The sequence below is a fragment of the Odocoileus virginianus genome, chromosome 25, assembly GCF_023699985.2.
Source record: "Odocoileus virginianus isolate 20LAN1187 ecotype Illinois chromosome 25, Ovbor_1.2, whole genome shotgun sequence".
NCBI classification, from domain to species: Eukaryota; Metazoa; Chordata; class Mammalia; order Artiodactyla; family Cervidae; genus Odocoileus; species Odocoileus virginianus.
Genome location: NC_069698.1, coordinates 25,462,002 through 25,480,077, shown reverse-complemented (window position 1 = coordinate 25,480,077; position 18,076 = coordinate 25,462,002). Strand labels below are relative to the sequence as shown.

Genomic DNA, 18,076 nt, shown 5'->3' with positions numbered 1-18,076 from the left:
TGTACAAGTAATATCCCTATTTGCATCATCACAAAAAGGTTTTAAGTGAATTGCCCAAAGTTACAGAGCTAGGCAGAAGCTGGGGTATGAACTTAAGTGGTCTAATACTACAGTCATAAGAGTAACCATGATGCCTGGTGAAGAAAATCTTTAAAAGATTTAAATATATGAGACTCGTGAGCACCTAAATGTATAAGACTTGGATATTGGGGGGTGGAGGGGGACATGCATGCATGCATGCTAAATTGTTTCAGTCGTGTTTGACTCTTTGTGACCCCATGGACTGTAGCCCACCAGGCTCCTCTGACCATGGGATTCTCCAGGCAAGAATACTGGAGTCGGTTGCTGTTGCCTCCTGCAGGGGATCTTCCCAACCCAGGGATTGAACTCGTGTCTCTTATATCTCCTGCATTGATCAGAGGATTCTTTGAGACTTGCATTAGTGGTTTCTCTTTCTAAAAGAAAATTAGTTACCTTGCTTTGACAAGGCAACAGTCTGAATTTTGAAGACAAAGCAGCAAGGCATGATTAACAAACACATGCCCATGGCCTGCACGTGCGCACACGCACACAATATTACAAACCCAGTGGTTTGTAAGATGTGCTGCTGTGGTCAGGAAGATCTCAAATGACAATTATGCTTATTAACTCACCAGTAAACAGGAGCTCCGCTGTGATAAACGGCATGCTTGATCATAGTGTGAAGTTGTTTTGAGTTCAAAAAATGTCTTCCTTCAGGCAGCACCCCAAGCCAGCTTTCCTCGTGATCAGATCTTGGGACTGTCAATGTAAAATGTTTGCTATCATTACTGGGCTGTGGATGATACACAGTGATCAGTCAGCCTCAGGTAGCCATAGTTCATATAGTCCCCAAACACTGATGAGCACAGAGATTGAGATGTCTGTTCAATCTTATTATTGTGTTTAAGTCGATTTCAAGATTAAAAAAAAGTTCTCTGGAACGAGGCAGATGAACCTCACTGCTGCGGGCATACCCTTCTGCTGGTAAATTGTCATGGATATTTCATCAACATAATGCACTACATTTCACAGGAACTGTACTATTTTAAAAGACAAATGCTGAAAATATAATGTAACATTTAGATACTCTTCCCGGAGATCAGTGTAAGGACACCGAGTAATTATATCATAACATGAGATACTTAATTGCAGAGGTGCATATTACCTCTACTAGATAAAGCCATTTTTATTACAGCAATTTCTCATTTTTAAGAAATACTTTCTCCCCATTTAGGAAGTCTGACACTGGAATACATCTTAACATCATGAAAGCAGATATAAACATGTACATTTAGTGAGGTGATACACCACCCCAAATGTTGATGCTATATCTTAAACTAGAGGGTCTCTTAAAATGGAAAAAAAAAATGCAATGGTTTAGGGGCTTACCTGGTGGTTCAGAGGTAAAGAGTGACTACCAATGCAGGTGATACAGGTTCAATCCCTGGTCAGGGAGGATCCCATGGGTTAGGGTTAGGGTTGGGGTTAGGGTTCTTCAGAGCAGCTAAGACCATGGGCCACAACAACTGAGCCTGTGCTCTAGAGCCCAGAAGCCGCAATTACTGAAGACCGCATGCCCTAGAACCTGAAGAGAGCCACTGCAATGAGAAGGCCCCGCACTGCAGCTAGAGAGTAGATCTATGTGCCACAACTAGAGAAACAACGGCACTGGCAATGAAGACCCAGCACAGCCAAATATACAAAGCAAATAAAATTATTTTAAAACATGCAGCGGTTTAATATTGGTATAGTATCTCAAAATATTAATTTTTTATTCTAGATAGCATTTTCAGTGTTTTCTAGTGCTGTTTAAAACTGAACATATTTGTCTGTATCATATAGTATGCTCACCACCTCTTCTTGACAAAGTAAAGCATTAATCATGGCAGCAACCATAACATTCCTGTCTCTTTGACTGCCAAAACCAGCACCCTGTGGCAGTGAGAACTGGAATTTCCTACCCTTCGATTCAGTAGATTGGAAAATTTTCATTAGAAGTAGGTTCTATTGTGGCCCCATAACCTACATTTTAAAGCTCATTATCCTTTGTTTTAACATTGATAAGTTAATTGTAAAACATTCATGAAAACACACTTGCAATCTTGATAAATGCCTCCACTGTGTAATCTATTGCAGCAATGATATGCATTACAATCATTTCTTAAAGTACCCCAAATTCACACTGTTTATATACAGCCATGTAATGATAAGGTACTAGACCTAATTTTTAGAATGATGTCTTTTTCTTTTATTATCAGGAAATGTTGCTCTCCAAACTCCTGTAATTATTTAACATGAACAACTTTCTTTTTCCATCCATCAAATAGCTGTGCTCACCAGGAATACAAATAACCCAAAGACAGTTAGCCTCAACAGTCAAGAAAATTTTAATCACTATATACATTATTTGTTATCCGTATTTGTACATGTAAATGTTTTCCTTCTCTCATGTAGTGTGAAGAAATTTTCAGACTTACCAAAAAAGATTTCTTATCATGTAACTACCAAAAATATTGTATAAGTAAAAATAGAAGCAAATTTGTTTTCATTTAAAATTAAAATTTTTTAATTTATTTAAAACATCCTGTGCAGATTCAGTAATAAATGAAATGTTCTCCCTTTACTTGCCTTCATTTTACTGAATATATTAAACATATAAATATCAAGATTTTAGAATCTAGAAAATGTATCTGAAAATATTCTCCAAAATATACCCCTGTAGGCCTCTAGATGGCAATCTTTAGTAAATTTTTACAGCTGGCCTGAATTCAGTTTTTTACCAAATCTCTCTAATCCACCTATTAAAATGATTTTCTCTTAATAAGCTACTCAGAGGCATTTTTGCTCTTATGGAACAATGCATGAAAAAAGAAAAAAATTTTTTTGAAATTTAATCCTCTTCTTTGGGATAACCTAATTATATCAAGATGGTGTGCTAGCATCTTCTAGCAGTGTCTTTTTGGTGTATGAGATGTTCTGGAAAAGTTTTATCTAATAAAGATTTCAAGTGGCTTCTAAAATCAACTATTTATAATTATGAAGATTAGTTACAGCTTTTATTTTAGGAATTTTATAAATCTCATAGAATATTTTTTAAAAGTTCTTTGAGAAACATAACATATAAAATATGTGTACAATTGCCATGCCCTCTATAAAACAAGTATCCAAAAGAACAAATTTCCAAAGCAAAGTTTCTTCTCCTGTCTTTTAAATTCTAAAGTCATTGTTAATCCTTTAGTCAAGTTAAAAATATTTGTTATTAATGCCAACTCTATTCAAGAGTTGTCATGGGACAAACAGGAAAAAATTAAAGCATTCATAATTAACATATATGCAAGTGACATTGAAAAGGACAAATTTAGTTTGCATATAATATTATTAGCAAGAATGCTGAAATGTGAAATCCAGTTACAGCTAGATATATACATTACATTTTCAATGAGGACTTGAATTAATATCTTAATATTACTGGCTATGAGAAAATCCATTGCTTAGTGTGCTGGATATTGTAGAGCCCTTTCTGAACGGTAGCTCCTCCCCATATATATGCTAACTATAAGGAAATACTTAGTTTCAAGTAATACTGGCTACTGATAAGGACTGGACATGTGCTCCAATTGTCATAAGTATCTGACAAAAGTTGGGACCAAGTTCTGTTCAAATTCCAAATTTAGGTCACTAGGATTGGTCTCTGATCCAAGGTGAACTAATAAGAGTCTTTCCCTAAAGATTATAAAACGAGAAAAAGGGAAATAAATCTCTCTCTACTGACTGATGCTGTTATTTATGGATGGATGGATGGATAGACAGACAGACAAACAGATGATAGATAGATATGGTAGGTGAATTAGAGGCATTCACTTTCACTTCGGATTGAATGGGAAAGAGAGTTCTGAAGGCATTAAGCCCCTGATTCCAGTTATTTTTGAGGCTGATCTATTTTCTTATCTTCCCAATCAGTCAAGAAGCCAGTCATTAAGTTTACATTTTACTTCAACTTGTTCAAGCTGAATATGAACACTTGAAGCCATTAAATCTTAACTAACGCTTTTCGTTCTTTTGATAAAATAATATCTTTTGTAGTTGTATTTTGAAGGTAGATCATTTTAGAGCTAAATCAAGTAGCTAGGTTTTTAATTCTTATTTATGTAAATATTAACTGAGAGTATAGACTTCTTTTAAAATATGACAAAAGCAAGATATACCTTCTAATAAAATCTGAGTCTTTATTATTATTTATGGACAATAAGTAGAATAGGACATTGAAATTAGTAGACCTCAACACAAAGAACTCTATGACCATAGAAATGTAAAAGCATCCAAATGAATAAAGATAAGATTTTCTTTCACTTATGATTATAAGTGTAATTGAGTTTTAGGAGGGATACATACATGTACCAGCTAAGGAACACAAAGACTGAGAATTTTTATAGCGCCTGTAAAATATTTTGATCTAGATTGTGCATATTAAGCTGAAATGAGGTATAGAGGTGAAGTCCTGGCTTGAGTTCAGCCCTCATCACAAGCTGGGTTCCTCTTCACAAGATCCTCACAGCTCAGTGCCACATTCTTTTTAGGCAAGAGACCTTGTTTTCAACACAAAACCTTGGGATTTGCTCTATAAATTCTTTTTAGATGAGTATGGATTTTCTTTTAATTTTGGATGTTGAAAAATGCAGATGATTTCCACTAGGGGCTCCTAAAGTCCTACGTCATGGAGAACACTTGCCCAAAGGTTAAGTCAATTCACAGAAACAGCAGGTGAAGGAAGAGATGTGGTGAGGTTTCACCTGAGCACATAGATTCGCTCACGCCTGAGTCAGTCCTGCCCTGCAACTTTATGTGCATTAATGATTTCTCATTTTCACCAAACCAGCTTGTGTATGCTTTCGTTAGGAACTAAAGGAGTCAAAAAACAGAGTCAAAACTCCACTGTCCTGCCTTATGTATTTCAGTGGAATCTCTTCTTCTACAAAGAGTAGATTCAGAGGTAGAGGATAAGAGGATCTTTTTAGAAGCACTCAAGTTTTATATAGGAAACTTAAAATGTGGCTAGCTAGACCTAGAAGCAGCATAAAGATTCATCAGATCACATATTCAGATGTCTGTGTTCAGGAAAACGTTATTGACATATAGTGATTGACAGAATAAGGTTTCCAGAAATTTTGGGAAAGTAAAAGAAAAAGTGGGTCAAACTTAAAACATGAAATATCAAAGAGATTTATCTTTTTAACAGAAGATTAGTAAGTCCCACCTCACAGATCCTTTTGGGTGAAAAATATAAGAGGTTTTAGATTATTGCAGAGATGTCTCAAATGACTAATGTGACTTAACTGAATAATAACATTACAATAATGCCTTTAAGGAGAATATTTTGAGTATTTTTCTTGGTTTTCTTTACTCTGTAATAAAATTTTGCTAAAATCTGAGTACAAAAATAGTGCAGAAATTGAATACTTACAGAAGAGTGTAATTGAAAGGTTATATCCAGATAGTTAGCTAAACTGGAGCAATGCAGGTTAGAAAAGAGAAAATGCTGGGAAAAGATAAAAAAGATGGGAAGTCAAAAGGCTAAAGTTCTTGACCTGCCGATTGCTAGAGAAATAGTCTTGTATAAATTTCTGACATATGTAAGTCTGTTTCCCCATCCATTAACACAAAAATGATGTAGTAGATAATTGTGTGCCTATCTTCCCAACAGCCTTTCTTGGAAAACCATCCACTATTTACATGGGAATTATGATCAACCTTGCTTGCCTGCAACACTGGGAATTTTCACGATGGTATCTTTACCCATACACAAAAGGCAGGAAGAGGCTGAAGAAAGGGGCAGACCATGCCAGATTGGTAGGTGGCAATTTTAACAAGCAAGGGAACTTGTGAGGTTGCTCTTGGGTGGTGGCAAAAAGAGTAGATTTCTGCACCCACCTGCGAGAATCTTAAAAGTTGTAACAGAATCCTTAGCTGGGTTTAGTCACCTATTCAGTCCTGATCTCAAAACCTTACTCTTTCAAGGCGATGTCTCTGAAACAGTTCCTAGTGTTGGAGTGGTGGACAGAGCATCTTCTTGACTCGGTTCTTGATAGAAAGAGAAGCTCTTCCCATGATATGCTCTTCCTTCCCAAAAGGCTTTTCCTGGAGTGTTGTGTACATTGCTAGGAGCAGTGAATAGAGCCCAACAAAAAGTCTCCTATCACCACCAAGGGTCGTCACATGGAGACAATCTGGGCTTGCAGCCTACCCTAGGCGTTGGAGGCACCCACCCAAATAGCACTGTGTTCCTGAGGCCTGGGCTGGAGCAGGCAGGGCATTGGGGATGGCAGGACAGGTGGGAGTTCTGAACTGCCGTCCAGGTTTTAAGGCTTTGCACAGGCTGACCAACACAATTATGGGTTATGGGTCTGTCTTTTCAAGGGGGTCACTGGCAGCAATGATGTCAAACCACATTTGCTTCTGGGTTACTGTTAGCAGACATTTTATAGCTGACTGTGATAGCCTTTTGGCTTTTTGAGCTGTCTGTCTGTCTTGGACTTTTCCCACAGCCCACACACATTCCCAAGATTGTCAGTTTCCCCCAGATCAGTAATGGATTGTCCAGCATAATATCTTGTCCCAAAACTGGTACAAGTCAAGAGGATGCTCAGGAGGGAGACCAGCTTTCCGGGCCAGCTGCTAGGGATGAATTGGACTAGGTCATCCCCCATTCCTGCAGTGAACGTGGCTACTAGATTGCCTGTCTCATTCCCAACTCCCTAAGAATTCTTTGTACCTCTTCTGCAGACTTCCAGGGTCCCACATGCCCAGGGCCAAGCTTCCCAATAGAATAGAATAGTCCAATCTTCAGGGGAGTGAGTAGTGAGTACCCTGAACCCCCTGTGTGCCAGGCAGGCACTTCTGGAGGACAGAGAGTGTGGGCTAATATTGCTCATTCCCTCTGCCTCCTGCCTGGTCAAAGAAATGCTATCACCCGCTGTATCCACAGCTGCACTAACCAGGTTTGGTTACTTTCGCTGGCCCTTTGCTGGAACTTGCCCACTGTATCGATAAGCTCGGAGGGAGTATATTCTCTCATCATGAACTCTTCCTGAATGGGGGGCTGCCAAGATGGCTGGGGTTAGACTCAGATCAGGTATTAGAGTGCCTGTCACCTTTCACTGTCAATCACAACATCCTCCTCTTGACTCTCCTCACTTTCTCAGAGACTCCACATAATGTCCCAACCAGGCTTTGTCACAAACATCTGGACCTTACTCCTCAGCAGTCTATACCCTCCTAGTTTTGCAAAATGCGCACCAAAGTATCCAGTTTGTATCCTGCTATGCCACTTCGTCTGCCAGCCCTGAAGCGAGCAGAGCCCTGGACACTGCATGTCCTTCTTTGACCTCAGCTCTTTTTCCAGCTAACTGGACTTCAGCTTTCAGCTGGACATTCTCCAAACCATGGAGTGAGGCTCAGAGATAAATTGTCATAAAGCATCTTATATGGTGTGAAGGCAGTTAAGTGTTTATTCTGTATGGAGATTGGTTATAATATTAGAATTTTGTTAAATAAACAGGTAATATATGGTTACCACATATCAACTTTGGGGAATGTTTTAAGTTCTTCTTATGAAAGTTATGACCAACATAGAGAGCATACTAAAAAGCAGAGATTTTACTTTGCCAACAAAAGTCCATCTAGTCAAGGCTATGGTTTTTCCAGTGGTCATGTATGGATGTGAGAGTTGGACTGTGAAGAAAGCTGAGCACTGAAGAATTGATGCTTTTGAACTGTGGTGTTGGAGAAGACTCCTGAGAGTCCCCTGGACTGCAAGGAGATCCAGCCAGTCCATCCTAAAGGAGATCAGTCCTGGGTGTTCATTGGAAGGACTGATGCTGAAGCTGAAACTCCAATTACTTTGGCCACCTCATGCGAAGAGTTGACTCATTGGAAAAGACCCTGATGCTGGAAGGGATTGGGGGCAGGAGGAGAAGGGGATGACAGAGGATGAGACAGCTAGATGGCATCACCAACTCAATGGACATGAGTTTGGGTAAACTTTGGGAGTTGGTGATGGACAGGGAGGCCTGGCGTGCTGCGATTCATGAGGTCACAAAAAGTCAGACACGACTGAGTGACTGAACTATGATTTTCAGAGACACAAGCAAGAAGTGACCCAGGTCAAGTTATCCTTGCTTGTCTTGGAAAATAAGCTAACTTAAAACTACTTGTATGACTTACTAGTTTTGTCTGTTCAGTGAATTTTCAATTCTGGTCTCCATTTGTGTTTGATTTTAATATTCCCAAGACCCTTTGCTTTGGTCTCCTTTTGGCTCACCAATCACTATTTCTCAGTCTCTGAAATTTCCCCAGTGAAATCTGAAACTGGCCTCCATACAAAGAGGGCAAGGATAGCCTGAAGAAAGAGGCAAAGGACTTCAGAATGGTAGATGGCAGTTTCAATTAGCAAGTAAACTTACATGACTTGTCTTGAGAGGTGGCAAGAAGAGTAGATTTCTGCACCCATCTGCCAGTATCTTAAAGAGTTTATACAGATGCCTTAGCTAGGTTTAGTCACCTATTCAGTTCAGATGGTCTCAATATTTTGCCTCTCTCAAGGCTGTGTCCTTGAAACAGCTCCTAGTGTGGGAATGATGGGTGATGGGCAGGATGTACATTCCAAGGTCAGGGGAGGAGGCAATGAGCCTCCCATTCCCAGGGTTCAGCTCAGGTGTCAGCCAGAAGTCACATCCTCTTGACTGCCTCCTTCAACCGACCTCTAATTATATTTGGTTGTAGCAGGTTCAGAAACCTGATCCCGTTTAATCCACAAGGCCCTTCATGGAATGTGTGAGCCAGAGAGAGAAAGAGAGAGAGGTCAGATTGTCTTCAATAGCCAAAGCTGGGAGATGAGAGCTAAAAACTGCTGTTGATAGTCACTTCCAAAGAAAGGCAGCCTGCAATAGGAAAGAAGCTGATAAACAGAGAGATTGACAGTTAAGAAATAGAAAGTCATGTTGTGTTGCTCATGAGTAGTTTTGAGTTCAGCTCTACATTACTAGTTTCTTTGTTGTTCAACTTTTCCTTGGAATCAGTTGGCCGTGTGCTCCTCTTTTTTGACATCATCCTTGAAATCACTATCTGTCACTTGCTGCCAAGGAAATTCCTAGTCTGACTAACTTTTCTAATTCCATATAGGTTTATTAATATGTAGATAAGATACTAAACATAACAAAACTTTGAAAACTTTAAAGCACTACTCCAATACTTACATTGAAGAAGTATCACTCTGGTCATTATCTACAACCAAGCTCAAATGTTTGAATGACTGTCATATAAAAGAAGAATTTCTTATTAGAAATAATTTCAAATGGCAACACCAGGGAAAATAAGGTTTGGTGAAATTTAAAGGGAGGAAGAATTCAGCTCAATATAAGAAACTGGATTTTTAAAACTGGAGTCTTCTAGTTTTCTTGCGTTCAATCCTAAAATTCTGTGACACTAAAAATGTCCATGTTTCTATTTCAAAGGCTATACCCATTTCAGTCAATGGCAGCATTCCCTAGGCTCTATATTTCTTTCGATAAAAAGCTATCCTTTCAAGTTTTCTACCACTTTTGCTTAATACATGCACACATACACATATATATGCACAAATTTAACATATACTTACATTTTCTCTATATATATGTACCTAGTTTCTAAACCAGTGACTGTCAAAGTCACTGATGGTTATTTTTCTCTCCAGCAACTACTTCCCTTTCTTTTGGCAAGAATAAACAGTTAAAATGTAAGGGAACCATCTATCCCCAGTCTCCGTCTATGTTTTTCATTGAAGCTGCATGTTGGGCTGGGATTGTTCAGGACTAGAGGCTATGACCTCAATTAAGTCCATCAGTGTACTGAATTTCCTGCCCATAAAAATTGCTTAAGGGACAGGCACATAAACTGAGCTGCTTTAATTAGTGTGAAATCAGAAAGTTGCTCTGGACCAATTAAATGGCCCAATAGGAACTTTGCTGAGAATTCTGAGACTAAGATTCTTTCTTCTGTTGTAGGCGTTTGACCCTGGAATCTGCTGGCAAATCTTCATGTGTTAATGGGGGAAACAATCCCCAAATAGGTGCTAATCCATTAGAAACACAGTGCAGAAATGAAACTGTGTCCTTGATGACCAAGTTGAGTCATTGGATTAAATCTAATATTAAACCTTTTTATAAAGATGAACTTTTTATTTCCTTTTGGTGTTTAAGGCAGTTTGAGCTCAACTGTCTTTAACTTGTAACTGAATGCATCGTAAATAATGCAAGTGGGGCGAGTGATGGATGAAGGATACCAGAATAGATCACTCTAAGTTATACCTCTTTGGCATATGGGTTGTTTTGAGATAATGGCCAATGGGAACCAGCAGATGTAGGTAAAAGGCTCTTAACAACTCTCATCAATACAGAAAACTTAAATCTGTATAACAAACCTTACTAAACAACCCTTGTTTACTATACTTTTCCAGGTTACCTTCTTATAACTTGCCCATTCCTCTCCCAGAGGCCCAAAACCCTAAGATGGTTTATAGGCCCCAGTTCTAACCAGCCCAATGGGTCACTCATCACTGAGTGCTCCCTTGGGTGTGCAGGATGCACATTAATAAATTTCTGTTTGTCTTCCTCTTGTTAACCTGTTTTTTTACAGTTGAATTTATAGGGCCCCACCAGAGATGGATAGAAGAAAAATATTTTTTCCTCCCCTATGTGGACAGGTGGTGCTAGTGATAAAGAATCCAGCTACTTGAGACATAAGAGATGCAGGTTTCATGCCTGGGTCGGGGAGATCCCCTGGAGGAAGACATGGTAACCCACTCCAGTATTCCTGCCTGGAGAATCCCCCAGGCAGAGGAGTTTGGCCGGCTACAGTCCATAGGGTCACAGAGTCAGACACGACTCCGATGCAACTGAGCACATATGGATAACGCTGTTCTCAGTATATCTGTTCAAACTCCACACAACTGCACAAGCTGACATTTTACTTCAGTGACAGCATTCATGAAATCCACCAAGGAAAGGGTCGATATGGCAGAATTTTAAAAATAAAAATATAAAAGTTATGCATAATTGAAAACAAAATTCAGTTGAGTAAATGTGGAGATCTCACTGACTTTATTAGGCAATATATGAATTGGGCAGCATTCCATCTAGCAGCTGAAAGGGCACTCCATGGGATTCTACAAATGGAAGAATTTTATAGGACAGAAGAGTGGGGCCAGGGAGTTATAGCGGAAAAAAAAAAAAAAGGTTCATTTTTAGGCCAGGATATCTTTTTTTAGGGGCATGAGGAACTGCAAGGGCTTTATCACTGAAATTGCCTCTTCTTCCTACGGGGGAATGGAGTGGTCCACGTGACAGATTATCTCACTGGTGCTGACCAGAAAACTTGAGACTGGTTGATTAAGATTATATTTTTGGTGAAGGTTGAAACTGCAATTAGGTTAGGTATTAAATCTAGGTTTGGTATCTTGGGTTTTAGCACAAGTGATGCCATTTGGGGGCTGTGGTTTCTGTTTTTAACTGCATGAAATATTTATTACATAACCATGGACTATGAATTGCCTACTCAATGTAACTGAGAATAACTGAAAAGTCTGGAGTTGTAGGTAAAATCATGTCATACATGAAGTGTGTCTTCAAGACTACATTCCTCCCCTCTCACTCTGAGCCTACACCCTTTCCTCCAAAGAAATGTGCATAGAATATTTATCTTTGCCCCCCAGTAACTACACATATATATGGAATACTTCCTGGATTCCAACATCTTTTATTTTTTCTCTGCAAGAACTCCATCTGGAAGGGTATTAGGGTGGGAAGAACTTTATATTTTTCAATTCCCAGAGTTATCTGCATTCCAAGAAAGCATGCCTTTGTGAGTCAACAGGAGTTGAACTCCTGTAACAAATGTTTATAAGAATAATTATATCAGAGTATAGCAGAAACTTCTATAGTAAATGTGAACCCCATAGCCCAAACTCCTGTTCTGGGAAAAAAAATAATAATGATAAAACTTAATTTTTTTAATTATTAAATTTAATGTCTATCTCAAGCCCTCATTCTTCCTCTTCACAGAAAACTCAATATTTTGCTTACTCTCTGCCTTCTACTCTTGTTCTCTTCCAGGGGAAGATGGGAGGAAGGTAGAGTCTAATCTGTAAACATTATCAAGAATAAAAACCTGTATCAAAAAGTTTTCTGCTACACTGCTTTGTAAGTAAACTTCTAAGAACTGAGAATTCTAAATTAATCGGATTGCTGTATGTAATAGAATTTGATCTTAGCCTAATCTTCTACCTAAAGCTCCACTTTACCAAAATAATACTGGTTTTTGAATAGACTTGAAAAGATAATCCTTAAGATAGCAGAATAAGTGGCTAATGGTGAAATCTCTAATATCAGTGATTAGAAGCCAAGAGACAGACTATTCATCCTATGCTAATGAAATGATTCAGAGGAGGGGAGAGAAAAGAAAGAAAGGTTTTCAAAGAAATGTCTGAGAACCAGAATTTGCATACAATTGCCAGAAAACAGGTCTGATAAAGCAAGAATGTATAATGAGCTAGGACATTTCCTCCTCCCAGGCAACCTCATCAAGATCAAACATAACCTGGCCTGGCTAGAAGTCAATTGGTAAAATAAATTATCAAAAATATAATTAAGTAAGCAGAGAGGCTTGGGCAAGTTTCTTGGGCTTTTTTTACATCAAAGCTGTAAAAATGAAGCTTCCTGGGGTCATTCCATCAAAATCACTAACAAAGCCTAGAGCTGGCTTGACTCTGACCAGAGATCTCGCCTCAGAATCAATTAGGGCGATTACAAACTAGTGGTGCACAAGGGCTCATCTGTGGTTAATTGAGTAAAACATACTTAATCAACCTTTCTGAGTAATAAGTGTGTAGAAAATCAGAGTCCCTCGAGTCCAGTGGTGCTCGTTCTAAGTCCTGATACTTCAATCTGGGTCTTTCAAGGATAGGAAGGAAAAATGTTTGAAGGAGGATAATATATTGTTCAGGGTAGTTTATCTGGCCTTAAGCGGGTATTCATCACCCTTTCTATCACCACTAAACACCTTCCAATATATGCCAAGAGTATCTCTGTGTCCTCAAGAGAGCACAAACGTGTAAAAACAAAAACAATCAAAAGCAGCTAAACTTGGAAGTTGTATTGGTCAATAAGTTGAACATGAGCTTTGATCCAAAACCCTAGCTCTTAAAATGTTTTGCAAAGATGATAATTTATTTTCATCCCCTTCCTGACAATGTATTCTAAAAGCTAAGCTTAAAAATACTTCCAGATTATTAATTTAGCTCAGCACTTCCTTTTGTGTTCAACCAGTTCCAAGAGATAAGTGCCCGCTGTAGTGAGATAGTAGAAAATACAACTCATGCTGGAATCCAGCATTTTCCAAACATTTCACAGTCAATCTATCTCCAATGTATCATTTTTTTTTGAAGACAGCTCTGTTATAGAAGGGTTTCCTTGGTGGCTCAGATGGTAGAGAATCTGCCTGCAATGTGGGAGACCCTGGTTTGATCCCTGAGTCAGGAAAATGCCCTGGAGAAGGACATGGCTACCCACTCCAGTACTCTTGCCTGAAGAATTCCATGGACAGAGGAACCTGGTGGGCTACAGTCCATGAGGTCACAAACAGTCGGACTTAACTGAGCAACTAACACTTCAGTTATAGGAAGAATAGCCAAAAACCATTTCTACCGGGCATGGGTGGGGGAGGGGAGGAGACCATTTGCTAATTACCAAAGAGTTGGGGCAAGCCATTAAAGTCTATAGGTTTTTAACTATGCAATGGAATTTCTAACCTAAGCTATGTGAGGAGTGAGCCCCTTTTGTCTACCAAAAGACTACCCTCTAATTGTAATCTAAAGCACTAGGCAAATAAGCAAGAACTATTTTAAAGAATCCAAACAGCTCATTTCCTCCTCCTGCTGGGTATACTTCTAACAAGTTGGCATTAGCACACACCTTCCTCTGAATGGACGAGAACAAAGAGAAAGAACAAACAGGATATAAAACAGAAAACAAAAGTGCCCTAGGGTTGTTCTGAACTCCAACAGCTCAGGCTAGGTGAATGGTTCTTCATCAGCACAGTGGGAAGTTCCCAAGCAGGCAGGTCCCAAGCCCTAGAAAATACCTCTGATGTCGATCTCTAATCAAACTAAACAAAGAATTTTAAAGAGAGGATAAAAAAAAAAGTGGCATATTTTTACAGGAAGAACATTATACTGCCTCACCTTCTCTGGAATAGGTACTCTGGCACTACATAACTGTCTGGAGTGTTCTCTCCCAGCAAAACAAGGCTCAAATTATTTATGTTTTCATTGTGTCACATTACAGGAGGCTACAATACAAAATAATCAACAAAAAGAAGCCTCAGGTGACACAGATGGTAGCACCAATTGTTTAAGGAAAGAAAAAAAACGTGATCACAAGCTTTGCATTAAAACTGCTCTGACAAATGAAATCATCATAAGAAGAAAATAGCACTTTGATTGAATAATAATTCTGAGTAAATGTCAACTTCCCCATATCCATTTGGCATTAGAGATGGCTTCGGAATAAAATGAGAAGGACACCGTTTCTTGTTTCACATGAATAGAGATTAAGTAGTGTAAGATCCTTTGAGAAGCAAGGAGAATTCCCACAAGGTTTGGATGGGCTCAGACTTTAAAAAAAAGGGTACATGTGTGTGCAGCTTATAAACACACCATCAAATCCTTCACATATGCATTGTTCTAAAGTGTCTTGTCTCTCAGATGTGTGGGAATAGGGGCCAAACAAGCTAATAGAATAACAAAGAAAGGACGATACTAACCAAAGTTGAAATATATTTTCTTGCATTTTATTGTCTACATAGAGGTGTCAGTGTATATAAAAATAACAGATACATAGAGCATTTAGATAACCTTTTCTGAAATGTTTATAGTTGTGATCTCATGTTGAGAGTGCTATGTGTATAGCCTTAATATTTAAGATATCTCTGCACCTGTTTTTTTTTTTTTTTTGATGGCCCATATGGGGATCGAACCTGCGACCTTTGGCATCCTGCAACTCCTTAGCATATTGCCCATTATATTCAACAACGATACAGATGACAGTGGGAGTATCAGATACAAATTTGAAGGGTCACCCAGGATCCCTGTACACCCTTGGGTCCAAGTGGCGGTAAACGCGGCATTTCCAGCCGCAGGCACCCGGGCAGGTCTTACCTCTGGGTTTGATACTGCCTTTGCACACCCACTGTCGCCTCTCCACTCTTCTTTCTGTCTGCTTCCAGAGAGCTAAGCCAAAGATTCTCTTTCGTGAGTCTTTTTAGGTTTTGCCGCCTGCCGCTCTCAGTCAGCCCCCTTTCTCATGCTATCCATGAGCTATTTTGGCATCTTGCTGTCTTCCCTCCCTTGTGCGTGACTTGCCTTGTGAAGCTCACTTTCAGCTGTACACTTTCCATGCTGGTTGGCAGGCTGAGCTGTAGGATTTCATTTTTAGTGATTGTTGTGGTACTTGATGTCCCTTCTGATGTAAATAGAGCTCCACTGTTTCCAGGAAAAAAAAAAAAAAAAACCAGAGCATTCTATGTAAAGACTTGTGAGTAATGGTAGAAAGCTTAAAGGAGATTAATGAATTAATCCCACCCTGGATGTCTCCCTCAAGTGGACCCAGAGTGAAACGTTGGCACCCGTGACCTGCTCTATTGCCTCATTTTTCACCATGTTGAAAAGTGGTCTTGGAAAAGGGGATAATGCCAATAACCCCCCATGGATTGCCAAACCATTTTAGTGCCCCCGACACAGGCTGGGTCTCTTTTCTCACCTATTGCTCTTAACAGTCATTTGTCAGAAAGCTTACAAGCCAGCAGCATGTACCGAAAGCTTTCATTTCTGCATCTCCAAGGACTATCCTTCGCTTTACAAATGGTCATCACAGGCATAAGTTGCTATCACTATTTTGGTCTCATTCCAAACAAAGATATTCTAAGGATCTCTGTTGTGTGTAGCCAGCTCCATATTTCCAGCAGGTTGTCATGTATGCAGAATGACTTCTGAATGTTGTAAAGATGTCCATAATTTTTTGAGCTGAAAGAGTTTTCCCAGAGGCCAAATTTATATTCCGATAATATAATCCTCATTTCTCATCTCCCTAAGCAGGTCTTCAGAAAAAGACAATCCTGAAGCCAAATCTACAAATTACTTATACTTCTACACCATCAGTGATGGGAAATGACTCTAACACAGCCCCTCAATTGTCACCCACAAAGCCATGTTCTCATGCACTAGTTTTGCATGATAATTCTACACACATCCAACTTCAGTTTAGAAGTACCTCAATTCCAGTCTGCTAATAATGGAAAATATGTCTCTACAAAATTCTGAGAGAGATATCCAGACTATTCATGTAGTTTCTTATATTCCTCTCCTATCAAGAGAAAATTGCTTTTACACGGGCAGAAGCCACCAATAACTTGGGAACACCTCCTTAGCACTGCACAGTAGCTGACTCAAAGCAGCTCATTCAGGGATTGTACCAGCACTGGAGAGAGATGACAAGTCCCAACAATTATGGCATTTTGCCTCTCCTCTTTACAGATGGTGTGACAGGCATCCAGCATCCTGAGACACATTACCAGTGCTTTATGGGGAGAATCCTTGAAGACGTCTGAGCAGCCTCTTCTTACTTAGAAGAACTCAGTATCCAAAAAAAAGAACTCAGCAATGAAGAACTTGTCAAAGTCCAAGGACTTTATTTATCTGCCTGCCCCATCAAATTCTGGCAAAGCTGAATATTGTCCTTAGCACCTTCTTGAGTTTTCTATATAACAGAAAACCTTATGCATAATGGTAGGAGGCATTAAGGACACTGATAAATTATTACTCCCAAGGATTCCTTCTCCAAAGGCCCTCAGAGTGAAAAGTAACCTATATATTTGCTGTTGCTTAATCCATAAAACACTCCATAGTACCAACAAATGGGGAGCCCAAAAGTGGTATATAAACCACTAGGCAAAAGCCAGAAATGACACAAAAGTTCTGAAGGTTAGTCCAGGCTACTTTAACAATCCTTGAGGGTCTATCTAGATAACATACCCTTGGAGCTATTTTCTGAATAGCTTTAAAATTAAGTGAACTTGGACATGAAGAGTCTCAACCTGAGTATTTTGGGGTTTGGTTATTAGCTTCCTTATGAATTGGCTTTATCTTCTAGGATCCTACTTTTCTACATTTTATTAGGGTATCTCATGTGACTATCTCAGAAAATCTGCTATTTCCCCTTTTATAGTTGCCTAAATGTGGCTTACAATTTAGAATTCTTCTTACCTCTGAATTCATAAGAGTCATGTTGTTAAGCAAAATGATAAAACACTAAAATTTTACAATTCTTCACAGATGTGTAGAATCATAATCATGGCTAAGAGGAACACAGCATAACACTTATCAAGGGAAAGAACAATGAAAAAATTCATTAGACAAGGTTATATTTGCACATAGGAACATCTCTTGACCACTTATTCCATGTGAGGCATAGTTCTTTACATGCATTTTACATGTTGTTGCTGTTCAGTTGCTAAGTCGTGTCCAACTTTTGTGACCCAATGAACTGCAGCAAACCAGGCCTTCCAGTCCTTCACCATTTCCTAGAGTTTGCTCAAACTCATGTCCCTTGAGTAGGTGATGCCATCTAATCATCTCATCTTCATCCAACCTTCTCTTCCTGCCCTCAATCTTTCCTAGCATCAAGGACTTTTCCAGTGAGTGAGCTGTTTGCATCAGGTGGCCAAAGTAATGGAGCTTCAGCTTCAGCATCAGTGCTTCTAATAACCATTCAGGGTTGATTTCCTTTAGGACTGACTGCTTTGATCTCCTTGCTGCCCAAGGGACTCTCAAAAGTCTTATCCAGCACCACAATTTGAAAAAGTCAACTCTTTGGTGCACAGCCTTCTTTGTGGTCCAACTCTCACATCCATATATGACTACTGGAAAAACCATAGCTTTGACTAGCTGGAATTCTCTGGGCAAAGTGATGTC

General features: G+C 39.2%; 1 long non-coding RNA gene across 1 annotated transcript in view; it reads right to left on the bottom strand.

Moving 5' to 3' along the window:
- Window positions 1-15,565, bottom strand: part of LOC139031105 (uncharacterized) — a 30,542-nt gene extending 14,977 nt beyond the window's left edge. The window contains exons 1-2 of the long non-coding RNA XR_011483530.1: window positions 15,266-15,565; window positions 654-780 (exon numbers count right to left, since the gene is read on the bottom strand). This is a non-coding gene — a long non-coding RNA (uncharacterized lncRNA). The remainder of the gene's footprint in view (window positions 1-653; window positions 781-15,265) is intronic.
- Between the last annotated feature and the right edge of the window lie 2,511 nt (window positions 15,566-18,076).